The sequence below is a fragment of the Nerophis ophidion genome, linkage group LG08, assembly GCF_033978795.1.
Source record: "Nerophis ophidion isolate RoL-2023_Sa linkage group LG08, RoL_Noph_v1.0, whole genome shotgun sequence".
Lineage (NCBI taxonomy): Eukaryota > Metazoa > Chordata > Actinopteri > Syngnathiformes > Syngnathidae > Nerophis > Nerophis ophidion.
In genome coordinates, this window is record NC_084618.1 from 31,371,537 (window position 1) to 31,390,145 (window position 18,609).

Below are 18,609 nucleotides of genomic sequence, written 5' to 3' on the forward strand. Positions count from 1 at the left end.
TGAGATTTTAATCAATATGACTGTATACTGTAACACTCAATATGACAGTTATTTAAACATAACTCCTACACCACACATGGAAAATGGCTAATAATGCCTGAAATAATGCATCTTTGGGAGTTTGACTCGAAACATATGCTTTTTTAAATCTTGCAAATGCAAAAAGTAGTTTTTTACTCAATATGACTATAATAGCCTTAGAATCCTGAGATAATGCGAAAAAAGCAATAAAAATGTTTTCAAACATAACTTCTAAACAACACATGCAAAATGGCTAATAATAGCTAGATATATGTTTTTTTGTTAGTTGTACTAGAAACATGATCTTTTGTAAGGTTTGCAAAGACACAAGTTAGTTTTTTTATTCAATATAACAGTGTAACTGTCGTAATAAAAATGAAAGGTTTATAATCATAACTCCAAAACCAAATATGACATTTGTCTTAAAAAAGCCTTTAATATTGAATTTATGAAAGTTTTACCAAAATCAGGTATTTTGGAAAGAATCACCAATACAAATATTAGATTTTACTGGCCTCATATTGGTCACACTCAAAATGACAGTTTTTGAAACATAACTCCAAAAATACACATGCAAAATGTCTAATAATGCCTGAAGAAATGCATCTTCGAGAGTTTTCCTGAAAAAAAACATTTGGTAAGGTTTGCAAAAACAAAATTTGATTTGTTACTAAATTTGACAGTAATGTACTTAGAATCCTGAGATAATGCGAAAAAAGCAATAAAAATGTATTCCAACACAACTTCTAAACAACACATGCAAAATGGCTAATAATGCCTAGAGATATGTTTTTTTGTTAGTTGTACTAGAAAAAATGATCTTCTGTAAGGTTTGCAAAGACACAAATTAGTTTTTTTATTCAATATAACAGTGTAACTGTCATACTAAATATGAAAGGTTTATAATCATAACTCCAAAACCAAATATGAAATTTGTCTTTAAAAGCCTTTAATATTGAATTCATGTAAGTTTTAGCAGAATCAGGTATTTTGGAAAGAATCACAAATACAAATATTAGATTTTACTGGCCTCACATTGGTCACACTCAAAATGACAGTTTTTGAAACATAACTCCAAAAATACACATGCAAAATGTCTAATAATTCCTAAAAAAATGCATCTTCGAGAGTTTTCCTGAAAAAAAACATTTGGTAAGGTTTGCAAAAACAAAATTTGATTTGTTACTCAATTTGACAGTAATGTACTTAGAATCCTGAGATAATGCGAAAAAAGCAATTAAAATGTATTCCAACATAATTCCTAATCCAAACGTGCAAAATGTCTAAAAGTGCCTGTGATATTGAATACATGTGAGTTTTACTTGATACAGATGTTTTTCTATGGTTTGCAAATACAAAAATTAGGTTTTACTCAATATGACTGTATACTGTAACACTCAATATGACAGTTATTTAAACATAACTCCTACACCACACATGAAAAATTTCTAATAATGCCTGAAATAATGCATCTTTGGGAGTTTTACTCGAAACATATGCTTTTTTAAATCTTGCAAGTGCAAAAAGTAGTGTTTTACTCAATGTGACTATAATAGTCTTACAATCCGTAGATGATGCGAAAAAAGCAATAAAAATGTATTCAAACATAACTTCTAAACAACACATGCAAAATGGCTAATAATGCCTAGAGATATGTTTTTTGGTTAGTTGTACTAAAACAATGATCTTTTGTAAGGTTTGCAAAGACACAAGTTAGTTTTTTTATTCAATATAACAGTGTAACTGTCATACTAAATATGAAAGGTTTATAATCATAACTCCAAAACCAAATATGAAATTTGTCTTTAAGAGCCTTTAATATTGAATTTATGTAAGTTTTAGCAGAATCAGGTATTTTGGAAAGAATCACAAATACAAATATTAGATTTTACTGGCCTCATATTGGTCACACTCAAAATGACAGTTTTTGAAACATAACTCCAAAAATACACATGCAAAATGTCTAATAATGCCTGAAGAAATGCATCTTCAAGAGTTTTCCTGAAAAAAAAACATTTGGTAAGGTTTGCAAAAACAAAATTTGATTTGATACTCAATTTGACAGTAATGTACTTAGAATCCTGAGATAATGCGAAAAAAGGAATAAAAATGTATTCCAACATAATTCCTAATCCAAACGTGCAAAATGTCCAAAAATGCCTGTGATATTGAATACATGTGAGTTTTACTAGATACAGTTGTTTTTCTATGGTTTGCAAATACAAAAATGAGGTTTTACTCAATATGACTGTATACTGTAACACTCAATATGACAGTTATTTAAACAGAACTCCTACACCAAACATGAAAAATGGCTAATAATGCCTGAAATAATGCATCTTTGGGAGTTTTACTCGAAACATATGCTTTTTTAAATCTTGCAAATGCAAAAAGTAGTTGTTTACTCAATATGACTATAATAGTCTTAGAATCCTGAGATAATGCGAAAAAAGCAATAAAAATGTATTCAAACATAACTTCTAAACAACACATGCAAAATGGCTAATAATAGCTAGAGATATGTTTTTTGGTTAGTTGTACTAGAAAAATGATCTTTTGTAAGGTTTGCAAAGACACAAGTTAGTTTTTTTTATTCAATATAACAGTGTAACAGTCATACTAAATATGAAAGGTTTATAATCATAACTCCAAAACCAAATTTGAAATTTGTCTTAAAAAGCCTTTAATATTGAATTTATGTAAGTTTTAGCAGAATCAGGTATTTTGGAAAGAATCACAAATACAAATATTAGATTTTACTGGCTTCATATTGGTCACACTCAAAATGACAGTTTTTGAAACATAACTCCAAAAATACACATGCAAAATGTCTAATAATTCCTGAAGAAATGCATCTTCGAGAGTTTTCCTGAAAAAAAAACATTTGGTAAGGTTTGCAAAAACAAAATTTGATTTGTTACTCAATTTGACAGTAATTTACTTAGAATCCTGAGATAATGCGAAAAAAGCAATAAAAATGTATTCCAACATAATTCCTAATCCAAACGTGCAAAATGTCTAAAAATGCCTGTGATATTGAATACATGTGAGTTTTACTAGATACAGTTGTTTTTCTATGGTTTGCAAATACAAAAATGAGGTTTTACTCAATATGACTGTATACTGTAACACTCAATATGACAGTTATTTAAACATAACTCCTACACCACACATGAAAAATGGCTAATAATGCCTGAAATAATGCATCTTTGGGAGTTTTACTCGAAACATATGCTTTTTTAAATCTTGCAAGTGCAAAAAGTAGTGTTTTACTCAATGTGACTATAATAGTCTTACAATCCTGAGATAATGCGAAAAAAGCAATAAAAATGTATTCAAACATAACTTCTAAACAACACATGCACAATGGCTAATAATGCCTAGAGATATGTTGTTTGGTTAGTTGTACTAGAAAAAATATCTTTTGTAAGGTTTGCAAAGACACAAGTTAGTTTTTTTATTCAATATAACAGTGTAACTGTCATACTAAATATGAAAGGTTTATAATTATAACTCCAAAACCAAATAGGAAATTTGTCTTTAAGAGCCTTTAATATGGAATTTATGTAAGTTTTACCAGAATCAGGTATTTTGGAAAGAATCACAAATACAAATATTAGATTTTACTGGCCTCATATTGGTCACACTCAAAATGACAGTTTTTGAAACATAACTCCAAAAATACACATGCAAAATGTCTAATAATGCCTGAAGAAATGCATTTCGAGAGTTTTCCTGAAAAAAAAAACATTTGGTAAGGTTTGCAAAAACAAAATTTGATTTGTTACTAAATTTGACAGTAATGTACTTAGAATCCTGAGATAATGCGAAAAAAGCAATACAAATGTATTCCAACATAACTTCTAAACAACACATGCAAAATGGCTAATAATGCCTAGAGATATGTTTTTTTGTTAGTTGTACTAGAAAAAATGATCTTCTGTAAGGTTTGCAAAGACACAAATTAGTTTTTTTATTCAATATAACAGTGTAACTGTCATACTAAATATGAAAGGTTTATAATCATAACTCCAAAACCAAATATGAAATTTGTCTTAAAAAGCCTTTAATATTGAATTTATGTAAGTTTTAACAGAATCAGGTATTTTGGAAAGAATCACAAATACAAATATTAGATTTTACTGGCCTCATATTGGTCACACTCAAAATGACAGTTTTTGAAACATAACTCCAAAAATACACATGCAAAATGTCTAATAATTCCTGAAGAAATGCATCTTCGAGAGTTTTCCTGAAAAAAAAAAAACATTTGGTAAGGTTTGCAAAAACAAAATTTGATTTGTTACTCAATTTGACAGTAATGTACTTAGAATCCTGAGATAATGCAAAAAAAGCAATAAAACTGTATTCCAACATAATTCCTAATCCAAACGTGCAAAATGTCTAAAAATGCCTGTGATATTGAATACATGTGAGTTTTACTAGATACAGTTGTTTTTCTATGGTATGCAAATACAAAAATGAGGTTTTACTCAATATGACTGTATACTGTAACACTCAATATGACAGTTATTTAAACATAACTCCTACACCACACATGAAAAATGTCTAATAATGCCTGAAATAATGCATCTTTGGGAGTTTTACTCGAAACATATGCTTTTTTAAATCTTGCAAGTGCAAAAAGTAGTGTTTTACTCAATGTGACTATAATAGTCTTACAATCCTGAGATAATGCGAAAAAAGCAATAAAAATGTATTCAAACATAACTTCTAAACAACACATCCAAAATGGCTAATAATTCCTAGAGATATGTTTTTTGGTTAGTTGTACTAGAAAAATGATCTTTTGTAAGGTTTGCAAAGACACAAGTTAGTTTTTTTATTCAATATAACAGTGTAACTTTCATACTAAATATGAAAGGTTTATAATCATAACTCCAAAACCCAATGTAGAATTTGTCTTAAAAAGCCTTTAATATTTAATTCATGTAAGTTTTAGCAGAATCAGGTGTTTTGGAAAGAATCACAAATACAAATATTAGATTTTACTGGCCTCATATTTCTCACACTCAAAATGACAGTTTTTGAAGCATAACTCCAGAAATACACATGCACAATATCTAATAATTCCTGAAGAAATGCATCTTCGAGAGTTTTCCTGAAAAAAAACATTTGGTAAGGTTTACAAAAACAAAATTTGATTTGATACTCAATTTGACAGTAATGTACTTAGAATCCTGAGATAATGCGAAAAAAGCAATAAAAATGTATTCCAACATAATTCCTAATCCAAACGTGCAAAATGTCTAAAAATGCCTGTGATATTGAATACATGTGAGTTTTACTAGATACAGTTGTTTTTCTATGGTTTGCAAATACAAAAATGAGGTTTTACTCAATATGACTGTATACTGTAACACTCACTATGACAGTTATTTAAACATAACTCCTACACCACACATGAAAAATGGCTAATAATGCCTGAAATAATGCATCTTTGGGAGTTTTACTCAAAACATATGCTTTTTTAAATCTTGCAAATGCAAAAAGTAGTTTTTTACTCAATATGACTATAATAGTCTTACAATCCTGAGATAATGCGAAAAAAGCAATACAAATGTATTCAAACATAACTTCTAAACAACACATGCAAAATGGCTAATAATAGCTAGAGATATGTTTTTTTGTTAGTTGTACTAGAAAAATGATCTTTTGTAAGGTTTGCAAAGACACAAGTTAGTTTTTTTATTCAATATAACAGTGTAACTGTCATACTAAATATGAAAGGTTTATAATCATAACTCCAAAACCAAATATGAAATTTGTCTTAAAAAGCCTTTAATATTGAATTTATGTAAGTTTTACAGAATCAGGTATTTTGGAAAGAATCACAAATACAAATATTAGATTTTACTGGCCTCATATTGATCACACTCAAAATGACAGTTTTTGAAGCATAACTCCAAAAATACACATGCAAAATGTCTAATGATGCCTTAAAAAATGCATCTTCAAGAGTTTTCCTGAAAAAAAAAACATTTGGTAAGGTTTGCAAAAGCAAAATTTGATTTGATACTCAATTTGACAGTAATGTACTTAGAATCCTGAGATAATGCGAAAAAAGCAATAAAAATGTATTCAAACATAATTCCTAATCCAAACCTGCAAAATGTCTAAAAATGCCTGTGATATTGAATACATGTGAGTTTTACTAGATACAGTTGTTTTTCAATGGTTTGCAAATACAAATAGAGGTTTTACTCAATATGACTGTATACTGTAACACTCAAAATGACAGTTTTTGAAACATAACTCCAAAAATACACATGCAAAATGTCTAATAATTCCTGAAGAAATGCATCTTCGAGAGTTTTCCTGAAAAAAAACATTTGGTAGGGTTTGCAAAAACATTTGATTTGTTACTCAATTTGACAGTAATGTACTTAGAATCCTGAGATATTGCGAAAAAAACAATAAAAATGTATTCCAACATAATTCCTAATCCAAACGTGCAAAATGTCTAAAAATGCCTGTGATATTGAATACATGTGAGTTTTACTAGATACAGTTGTTTTTCTATGGTTTGCAAATACAAAAATGAGGTTTTACTCAATATGACTGTATACTGTAACACTCAATATGACAGTTATTTAAACATAACTCCTACACCACACATGAAAAATGGCTAATAATGCCTGAAATAATGCATCTTTGGGAGTTTTACTCGAAACATATGCTTTTTTAAATCTTGCAAATGCAAAAAGTAGTTTTTTACTCAATATGACTATAATAGTCTTAGAATCCTGAGATAATGCGAAAAAAGCAATAAAAATGTATTCAAACATAACTTCTAAACAACACATGCAAAATGGCTAATAATGCCTAGAGATATGTTTTTTGGTTAGTTGTACTAGAAAAATGATCTTTTGTAAGGTTTGCAGCGACACAAGTTAGTTTTTTTATTCAATATAACAGTGTAACTGTCATACTAAATATGAAAGGTTTATAATCATAACTCCAAAACCAAATATGAAATTTATCTTTAAGAGCCTTTAATTTTGAATTTATGTAAGTTTTAGCAGAATCAGGTATTTTGGAAAGAATCACAAATACAAATATTAGATTTTACTGGCCTCATATTGGTCACACTCAAAATGACAGTTTTTGAAACATAACTCCAAAAATACACATGCAAAATGTCTAATAATTCCTGAAGAAATGCATCTTCGAGAGTTTTCCTGAAAAAAAAAAACATTTGGTAAGGTTTGCAAAAACAAAATTTGATTTGTTACTCAATTTGACAGTAATGTACTTAGAATCCTGAGATAATGCAAAAAAAGCAATAAAAATGTATTCCAACATAATTCCTAATCCAAACGTGCAAAATGTCTAAAAATGCCTGTGATTTTGAATACATGTGAGTTTTACTAGATACAGTTGTTTTTCTATGGTATGCAAATACAAAAATGAGGTTTTACTCAATATGACTGTATACTGTAACACTCAATATGACAGTTATTTAAACATAACTCCTACACCACACATGAAAAATGTCTAATAATGCCTGAAATAATGCATCTTTGGGAGTTTTACTCGAAACATATGCTTTTTTAAATCTTGCAAGTGCAAAAAGTAGTGTTTTACTCAATGTGACTATAATAGTCTTACAATCCTGAGATAATGCGAAAAAAGCAATAAAAATGTATTCAAACATAACTTCTAAACAACACATCCAAAATGGCTAATAATTCCTAGAGATATGTTTTTTGGTTAGTTGTACTAGAAAAATGATCTTTTGTAAGGTTTGCAAAGACACAAGTTAGTTTTTTTATTCAATATAACAGTGTAACTTTCATACTAAATATGAAAGGTTTATAATCATAACTCCAAAACCCAATGTAGAATTTGTCTTAAAAAGCCTTTAATATTTAATTCATGTAAGTTTTAGCAGAATCAGGTTTTTTGGAAAGAATCACAAATACAAATATTAAATTTTACTGGCCTCATATTTCTCACACTCAAAATGACAGTTTTTGAAGCATAACTCCAGAAATACACATGCACAATATCTAATAATTCCTGAAGAAATGCATCTTCGAGAGTTTTCCTGAAAAAAAACATTTGGTAAGGTTTACAAAAACAAAATTTGATTTGATACTCAATTTGACAGTAATGTACTTAGAATCCTGAGATAATGCGAAAAAAACAATAAAAATGTATTCCAACATAATTCCTAATCCAAACGTGCAAAATGTCTAAAAATGCCTGTGATATTGAATACATGTGAGTTTTACTAGATACAGTTGTTTTTCTGTGGTTTGCAAATACAAAAATGAGGTTTTACTCAGTATGACTGTATACTGTAACACTCACTATGACAGTTATTTAAACATAACTCCTACACCACACATGAAAAATGGCTAATAATGCCTGAAATAATGCATCTTTGGGAGTTTTACTCAAAACATATGCTTTTTTAAATCTTGCAAATGCAAAAAGTAGTTTTTTTACTCAATATGACTATAATAGTCTTACAATCCTGAGATAATGCGAAAAAAGCAATAAAAATGTATTCAAACATAACTTCTAAACAACACATGCAAAATGGCTAATAATAGCTAGAGATATGTTTTTTTGTTAGTTGTACTAGAAAAATGATCTTTTGTAAGGTTTGCAATGACACAAGTTAGTTTTTTTATTCAATATAACAGTGTAACTGTCATACTAAATATGAAAGGTTTATAATCATAACTCCAAAACCAAATATGAAATTTGTCTTAAAAAGCCTTTAATATTGAATTTATGTAAGTTTTACCAGAATCAGGTATTTTGGAAAGAATCACAAATACAAATATTAGATTTTACTGGCCTCATATTGATCACACTCAAAATGACAGTTTTTGAAGCATAACTCCAAAAATACACATGCAAAATGTCTAATGATGCCTTAAAAAATGCATCTTCAAGAGTTTTCCTGAAAAAAAAAAACATTTGGTAAGGTTTGCAAAAGCAAAATTTGATTTGATACTCAATTTGACAGTAATGTACTTAGAATCCTGAGATAATGCGAAAAAAGCAATAAAAATGTATTCAAACATAATTCCTAATCCAAACCTGCAAAATGTCTAAAAATGCCTGTGATATTGAATACATGTGAGTTTTACTAGATACAGTTGTTTTTCAATGGTTTGCAAATACAAATAGAGGTTTTACTCAATATGACTGTATACTGTAACACTCAATATGACAGTTATTTAAACATAACTCCTACACCACACATGAAAAATGGCTAATAATGCCTGAAATAATGCATCTTTGGGAGTTTTACTCGAAACATATGCTTTTTTAAATCTTGCAAATGCAAAAAGTAGTTTTTTACTCAATATGACTATAATAGTCTTAGAATCCTGAGATAATGCGAAAAAAGCAATAAAAATGTATTCAAACATAACTTCTAAACAACACATGCAAAATGGCTAATAATGCCTAGAGATATGTTTTTTGGTTAGCTTTACTAGAAAAATGATCTTTTGTAAGGTTTGCAAAGACACAAGTTAGTTTTTTTATTCAATATAACAGTGTAACTGTCATACTAAATATGAAAGGTTTATAATCATAACTCCAAAACCAAATATGACATTTGTCTTTAAGAGCCTTTAATATTGAATTTATGTAAGTTTTACCAGAATCAGGTATTTTGGAAAGAATCACAAATACAAATATTAGATTTTACTGGCCTCATATTGGTCACACTCAAAATGACAGCTTTTGAAACATAACTCCAAAAATACACATGCAAAATGTCTAATAATGCCTGAAGAAATGCATCTTCGAGAGTTTTCCTGAAAAAAAAAACATTTGGTAAGGTTTGCAAAAACAAAATTTGATTTGTTACTAAATTTGACAGTAATGTACTTAGAATCCTGAGATAATACGAAAAAAACAATAAAAATGTATTCCAACATAACTTCTAAACAACACATGCAAAATGGCTAATAATGCCTAGAGATATGTTTTTTTTTGTTAGTTGTACTAGAACAATGATCTTTTGTAAGGTTTGCAAAGACACAAGTTAATTTTTTTTTCAATATAACAGTGTAACTGTCATACTAAATATGAAAGGTTTATAATGATAACTCCAAAACCAAATATGACATTTGTCTTAAAAAGCCTTTAATATTGAATTTATGTAAGTTTTAGCACAATCAGGTATTTTGGAAAGAATCACAAATACAAATATTAGATTTTACTGGCCTCATATTGGTCACACTCAAAATGACAGTTTTTGAAACATAACTCCAAAAATACACATGCAAAATGTCTAATAATGCCTGAAGAAATGCATCTTCGAGAGTTTTCCTGAAAAAAAAAGACATTTGGTAAGGTTTGCAAAAACAAAATTTGATTTGTCGCTCAATTTGACTGTAATGTACTTAGAATCCTGAGATAATGCGAAAAAAGCAATAAAAATGTATTCAAACATAATTCCTAATCCAAACCTGCAAAATGTCTAAAAATGCCTGTGATATTGAATACATGTGAGTTTTACTAGATACAGTTGTTTTTCAATGGTTTGCAAATACAAAAATGAGGTTTCACTCAATATGACTGTATACTGTAACACTCAATATGACAGTTATTTAAACATAACTCCTACACCACACCTGAAAAATGGCTAATAATGCATGAAATAATGCATCTTTGGGAGTTTTACTCGAAACATATGCTTTTTTAAATCTTGCAAATGCAAAAAGTAGTTTTTTACTCAATATGACTATAATAGTCTTAGAATCCTGAGATAATGCAAAAAAAGCAATAAAAATGTATTCAAACATAACTTCTAAACAACACATGCAAAATGGCTAATAATGCCTAGATATGTTTTTTTGTTAGTTGTACTAGAAAAATGATCTTTTATAAGGTTTGCAAAGACACAAGTTAGTTTTTTTATTCAATATAACAGTGTAACTGTCATACTAAATATGAAAGGTTTATAATCATAACTCCAAAACCAAATATGAAATTTGTCTTAAAAAGCCTTTAATATTGAATCTATGTGAGTTTTAGCAGAATCAGGTATTTTGGAAAGAATCACAAATACAAATATTAGATTTTACTGGCCTCATATTGGTCACACTCAAAATGACAGTTTTTGAAACATAACTCCAAAAATACATATGCAAAATGTCTAATAATTCCTGAAGAAATGCATCTTCGAGAGTTTTCCTGAAAAAAAAAACATTTGGTAAGGTTTGCAAAAACAAAATTTGATTTGTTACTCAATTTGACAGTAATGTACTTAGAATCCTGAGATAATGCTAAAAAGCAATAAAAATGTATTCCAACCTAATTCCTAATCCAAACGTGCAAAATGTCTAAAAATGCCTGTGATATTGAATACATGTGAGTTTTACTAGATACAGTTGTTTTTTCTATGGTTTGCAAATACAAAAATGAGGTTTTACTCAATATGACTGTATACTGTAACACTCAATATGACAGTTATTTAAACATAACTCCTACACCACACATGAAAAATGGCTAATAATGCCTGAAATAATGGATCTTTGGGAGTTTTACTCGAAACATATGCTTTTTTTAAATCTTGCAAATGCAAAAAGTAGTTGTTTACTCAATATGACTATAATAGTCTAAGAATCCTGAGATAATGCGAAAAAAGCAATAAAATGTATTCAAACATAACTTCTAAACAACACATGCAAAATGGCTAATAATAGCTAGAGATATGTTTTTTTGTTAGTTGTACTAGAAAAATGATCTTTTGTAAGGTTTTGCAAAGGACACAAGTTAGTTTTTTTATTCAATATAACAGTGTAACTTTCATACTAAATATGAAAGGTTTATAATCATAACTCCAAAACCAAATATGAAATTTGTCTTAAAAAGCCTTTAATATTGAATTTATGTAAGTTTTAGCAGAATCAGGTATTTTGGAAAGAATCACAAATACAAATATTAGATTTTACTGGCCTCATATTGGTCACACTCAAAATGACAGTTTTTGAAACATAACTCCAAAAATACACATGCAAAATGTCTAATAATTCCTGAAGAATGCATCTTCGAGATTTTTCCTGAAAAAAACATTTGGTAAGGTTTGCAAAAACAAAATTTGATGTGATACTCAATTTGACAGTAATGTACTTAGAATCCTGAGATAATGCGAAAAAAGCAATAAAAATGTATTGAAACATAATTCCTAATCCAAACGTGCAAAATGTCTAAAATGCCTGTGATATTGAATACATGTGAGTTTTACTAGATACAGTTGTTTTTCTATGGTTTGCAAATACAAAAATGAGGTTTTACTCAATATGACTGTATACTGTAACACTCAATATGACAGTTATTTAAACATAACTCTACACCACACATGAAAAATGGCTAATAATGCCTGAAATAATGCATCTTTGGGAGTGTTACTCGAAACAAATGCCTTTTTAAATATTGCAAGTGCAAAAAGTAGTGTTTTACTCAATGTGACTATAATAGTCTTACAATCCTGAGATAATGCGAAAAAAGCAATAAAAATGTATTCAAACATAACTTCTAAACAACACATGCAAAATGGTTAATAATTCCTAGAGATATGTTTTTTGGTTAGTTGTACTAGAAAAATGATCTTTTGTAAGGTTTGCAAAGACACAAGTTAGTTTTTTTATTCAATATAACAGTGTAACTTTCATACTAAATATGAAAGGTTTATTAATCATACCTCCAAAACCCAATGTGGAATTTGTCTTAAAAAGCCTTTAATATTTAATTCATGTAAGTTTTAGCAGAATCAGGTGTTTTTGAAAGAATCACAAATACAAATATTAGATTTTACTGGCCTCATATTTCTCACACTCAAAAATGACAGTTTTTGAAGCATAACTCCAGAAATACACATGCACAATGTCTAATGATGCCTTAAAATGCATCTTCAAGAGTTTTCCTGAAAAAAAACATTTGGTAAGGTTTGCAAAAACAAAATTTGATTTGATACTCAATTTGACAGTAATGTACTTAGAATCCTGAGATAATGCGAAAAAAGCAATAAAAATGTATTCCAACATAATTCCTAATCCAAACGTGCAAAATGTCTAAAAATGCCTGTGATATTGAATACATGTGAGTTTTACTAGATACAGTTGTTTTTCTATGGTTTGCAAATACAAAAATGAGGTTTTACTCAATATGACTGTATACTGTAACACTCAATATGACAGTTATTTAAACATAACTCCTACACCACACATGAAAAATGGCTAATAATGCCTGAAATAATGCATCTTTGGGAGTTTTACTCGAAACATATGCTTTTTTAAATCTTGCAAGTGCAAAAAAGTAGTTTTTACTCAATGTGACTATAATAGTCTTACAATCCTGAGATAATGCGAAAAAAGCAATAAAATGTATTCAAACATAACTTCTAAACAACACATGCAAAATGGCTAATAATGCCTAGAGATATGTTTTTTGGTTTAGTTGTACTAGAAAAATGATCTTTTGTAAGGTTTGCAAAGACACAAGTTAGTTTTTTTATTCAATATAACAGTGTAACTGTCATACTAAATATGAAGGTTTATAATCATAACTCCAAAACCAAATATGAAATTTGCCTTTAAGAGCCTCTAATATTGAATTTATGTAAGTTTTACCAGAATCAGGTATTTTGGAAAGAATCACAAATACAAATATTAGATTTTACTGGCCTCATATTGGTCACACTCAAAATGACAGTTTTTGAAACATAACTCCAAAAAATACACATGCAAAATGTCTAATAATTCCTGAAGAAATGCATCTTCGAGAGTTTTCCTGAAAAAAAAACATTTGGTAAGGTTTGCAAAAACAAAATTTGATTTGTTACTCAATTTGACAGTAATGGACTTAGAATCCTGAGATATGCGAAAAAAGCAATAAAAATGTATTCCAACATAATTCCTAATCCAAACGTGCAAAATGTCTAAAAATGCCTGTGATATTGAATACATGTGAGTTTACTAGATACAGTTGTTTTTCTATGGTTTGCAAATACAAAAATGAGGTTTTACTCAATATGACTGTATACTGTAACACTCAATATGACAGTTATTTAAACATAACTCCTACACCACACATGAAAAAATGGCTAATAATGCCTGAAATAATGCATCTTTGGGAGTTTTACTCGAAACATATGCTTTTTTAAATCTTGCAAATGCAAAAAGTAGTTGTTTACTCAATATGACTATAATAGTCTGTGAATCCTGAGATAATGCGAAAAAAGCAATAAAATGTATTCAAACATAACTTCTAAACAACACATGCAAAATGGCTAATAATAGCTAGAGATATGTTTTTTTGTTAGTTGTACTAGAAAAAATGATCTTTTGTAAGGTTTGCAAAGACACAAGTTAGTTTTTTTTATTCAATATAACAGTGTAACAGTCATACTAAATATGAAAGGTTTTATAATCATAACTCGAAAGCCAAAATATGAAATTTGTCTTAAGAAGCCTTTAATACTGAATTTATGTAAGTTTGAGCAGAATCAGGTATTTTGGAAAGAATCACAAATACAAATATTAGATTTTACTGGCCTCATATGGTCACACTCAAAATGACAGTTTTTGAAACATAACTCCAAAAATACATATGCAAAATGTCTAATAATTCCTGAAGAAATGCATCTTCGAGAGTTTTCCTGAAGAAAAAAACATTTGGTAAGGTTTGCAAAAAAAAAATTTGATTTGTTACTCAATTTGACAGTAATGTACTTAGAATCCTGAGATAATGCGAAAAAAAGCAATAAAAATGTATTCCAACATAATTCCTAATCCAAATGTGCAAAATGTCTAAAATGCCTGTGATATTGAATACATGTGAGTTTTACTAGAATACAGTTGTTTTTCTATGGTTTGCAAATACAAAAATGAGGTTTTACTCAATATGACTGTATACTGTAACACTCAATATGACAGTTATTTAAACATAACTCGTACACCACACATGAAAAATGTCTAATAATGCTGAAATAATTCATCTTGGGAGTTTTACTCGAAACATATGCCTCTTTAAATCTTGCAAGTAAGTTGTGTTTTACTCAATGTGACTATAATAGTCTTAGAATCCTGAGATAATGCGAAAAAAGCAATAAAAATGTATTCAAACATAACTTCTAAACAACACATGCAAAATGGCTAATAATGCCTAGAGATATGTTTTTTGGTTAGTTGTACTAGAAAAATGATCTTTTGTAAGGTTTGCAAAGACACAAGTTAGTTTTTTTTATTCAATATAACAGTGTAACTGTCATACTAAATATGAAAGGTTTATAATCATAACTCCAAAACCAAATATGAAATTTGTCTTTAAGAGCCTTTAATATTGAATTTATGTAAGTTTTACCAGAATCAGGTATTTTGGAAAGAATCACAAATACAAATATTAGATTTTACTGGCCTCATATTGGTCACACTCAAAATGACAGTTTTTGAAACATAACTCCAAAAATACACATGCAAAATGTCTAATAATTCCTGAAGAAATGCATCTTCAAGAGTTTTCCTGAAAAAAAAATATTTGGTAAGGTTTTCAAAAACAAAATTTGATTTGTTACTCAATTTGACAGTAATGGACTTAGAATCCTGAGATAATGCGAAAAAAGCAATAAAAATGTATTCCAACATAATTCCTAATCCAAACGTGCAAAATGTCTAAAAATGCCTGTGATATTGAATACATGTGAGTTTTACTAGATACAGTTGTTTTTCTATGGTTTGCAAATACAAAAAGGAGGTTTTACTCAATATGACTGTATACTGTAACACTCAATATGACAGTTATTTAAACATAACTCCTACACCACACATGAAAAATGGCTAATAATGCCTGAAATAATGCATCTTTGGGAGTTTTACTCGAAACATATGCTTTTTTAAATCTTGCAAATGCAAAAAGTAGTTGTTTACTCAATATGACTATAATAGTCTGAGAATCCTGAGATAATGCGAAAAAGCAATAAAATGTATTCAAACATAACTTCTAAACAACACATGCAAAATGGCTAATAATAGCTAGAGATATGTTTTTTTGTTAGTTGTACTAGAAAAATGATCTTTTGTAAGGTTTGCAAAGACACAAGTTAGTTTTTTTTATTCAATATAACAGTGTAACAGTCATAATAAATATGAAAGGTTCATAATCATAACTCCAAAACCATATATGAAATTTGTCTTAAAAAGCCTTTAATATTGAATTTATGTAAGTTTTACCAGAATCAGGTATTTTGGAAAGAATCACAAATACAAATATTAGATTTTACTGGCTTCATATTGGTCACACTCAAAATGACAGTTTTTGAAGCATAACTCCAAAAATACACATGCAAAATGTCTAATGATGCCTTAAAAAATGCATCTTCAAGAGTTTTCCTGAAAAAAAACATTTGGTAAGGTTTGCAAAAACAAAATTTGATTTGATACTCAATTTGACTGTAATGTACTTAGAATCCTGAGATAATGCGAAAAAAGCAATAAATATGTATTCCAACATAATTCCTAATCCAAACGTGCAAAATGTCTAAAAATGCCTGTGATATTGAATACATGTGAGTTTTACTAGATACAGTTGTTTTTCTATGGTTTGCAAATACAAAAATGAGGTTTTACTCAATATGACTGTATACTGTAACACTCAATATGACAGTTATTTACACATAACTCCTACACCACACATGAAAAATGGCTAATAATGCCTGAAATAATGCATCTTTGGGAGTTTTACTCGAAACATATGCTTTTTTAAATCTTGCAAATGCAAAAAGTAGTTTTTTACTCAATATGACTATAATAGTCTTAGAATCCTTTGATAATGCGAAAAAAGCAATAAAAATGTATTCAAACATAACTTCTAAACAACACATGCAAAATGGCTAACAATGCCTAGAGATATGTTTTATGGTTAGTTGTACTAGAAAAATGATCTTTTATAAGGTTTGCAAAGACACAAGTTAGTTTTTTTATTCAATATAACAGTGTAACTGTCATACGAAATATGAAAGGTTTATAATCATAACTCCAAAACCATATATGAAATTTGTCTTAGAAAGCCTTTAATATTGAATCTATGTGAGTTTGAGCAGAATCAGGTATTTTGGAAAGAATCAAAAATACAAATATTAGATTTTACTGGCCTCATATTGGTAACACTCAAAATGACAGTTTTTGAAACATAACTCCAAAAATACACATGCAAAATGTCTAATAATGCCTGAAGAAATGCATATTCGAGAGTTTTCCAAAAAAAAAACATTTGGTAAGGTTTGCAAAAACAAAATTTGATTTGTTACTCAATTTGACATTAATGTACTTAGAATCCTGAGATAATGCGAAAAAAGCAATAAAATGTATTCAAACATAATTCCTAATCCAAACCTGCAAAATGTCTAAAAATGCCTGTGATATTGAATACATGTGAGTTTTACTAGATACAGTTGTTTTTCAATGGTTTGCAAATACAAAAATGAGGTTTTACTCAATATGACTGTACACTGTAACACTCAATATGACAGTTATTTAAACATAACTCCTACACCACACATGAAAAATGGCCAATAATGCCTGAAATAATGCATCTTTGGGAGTTTTACTCGAAACATATGCTTTTTTAAATCTTGCAAATGCAAAAAGTAGTTTTTTACTCAATATGACTATAATAGTCTTAGAATCCTGAGATAATGCGAACAAATCAATACTAAGTACATTACTGTCAAATTGAGTAACAAATCAAATTTTGTTTTTGCAAACCTTACCAAATGTGAACATGAAATCCGCAGAAAAAAAGCTCGTTATCTTTACAATCCATTAAACTCGAATAATCAACTATGTTTTGCCATTAGCCTAGCAAGTCTGTTACATCCTGAATTTACAGATAACCAGGCTGTGGCGGAGGCTGAAAAAATACAGAGAAAAGCGGGCTTAGACGAACAGACTTCCGTCACTTTCAGTCATATTCGTGAATTTGAAAAAGTGGTACGTCGTAAAATTGTCATACTGTACAGAGAAGAGGGCCAACGACCCCTCTCACGGTTCGAGACGGATTACCCCAAATCAGAAAATCCGTTGTATCTGTATTTATCTCAGAATCATTACAGCGGTATCATTAACATTAAAGGTTTTTTGTCAAAACCGTACGTTTGTCACTACTGTTACCAAGGGTACAACAAACCCGACAGACACAAATGCGACGGCTATTGCTTGGTCTGTACACAAAACGGGTGTGTAAAAATAGAGGGGAAAACTGTGCTTTGCAGGGATTGCAACATGTGGTGTCGTTCTCCTGCATGTCTCCTCAGACACAGGGTAAAACACCGGGTTATGGAAAAACTCGTCAGCAACTGCGATCGGCGAAAGAAATGCCTTAAATGCAACCTATTTTACGATGTACCTGTGGCTACAGGTATCGCTAAACACACGTGCCCTAAGTTAAAATGTCAAATATGTAAAGAAGAGCTACCTCGCAGTGACTCAGAGACACCTGAAACACGACATCTTTGCTATATACAACCCCAACCACGTGAAGTAAACCACAATGATAATATCATATTCTATGATTTTGAGACGTTTGTCGATGACA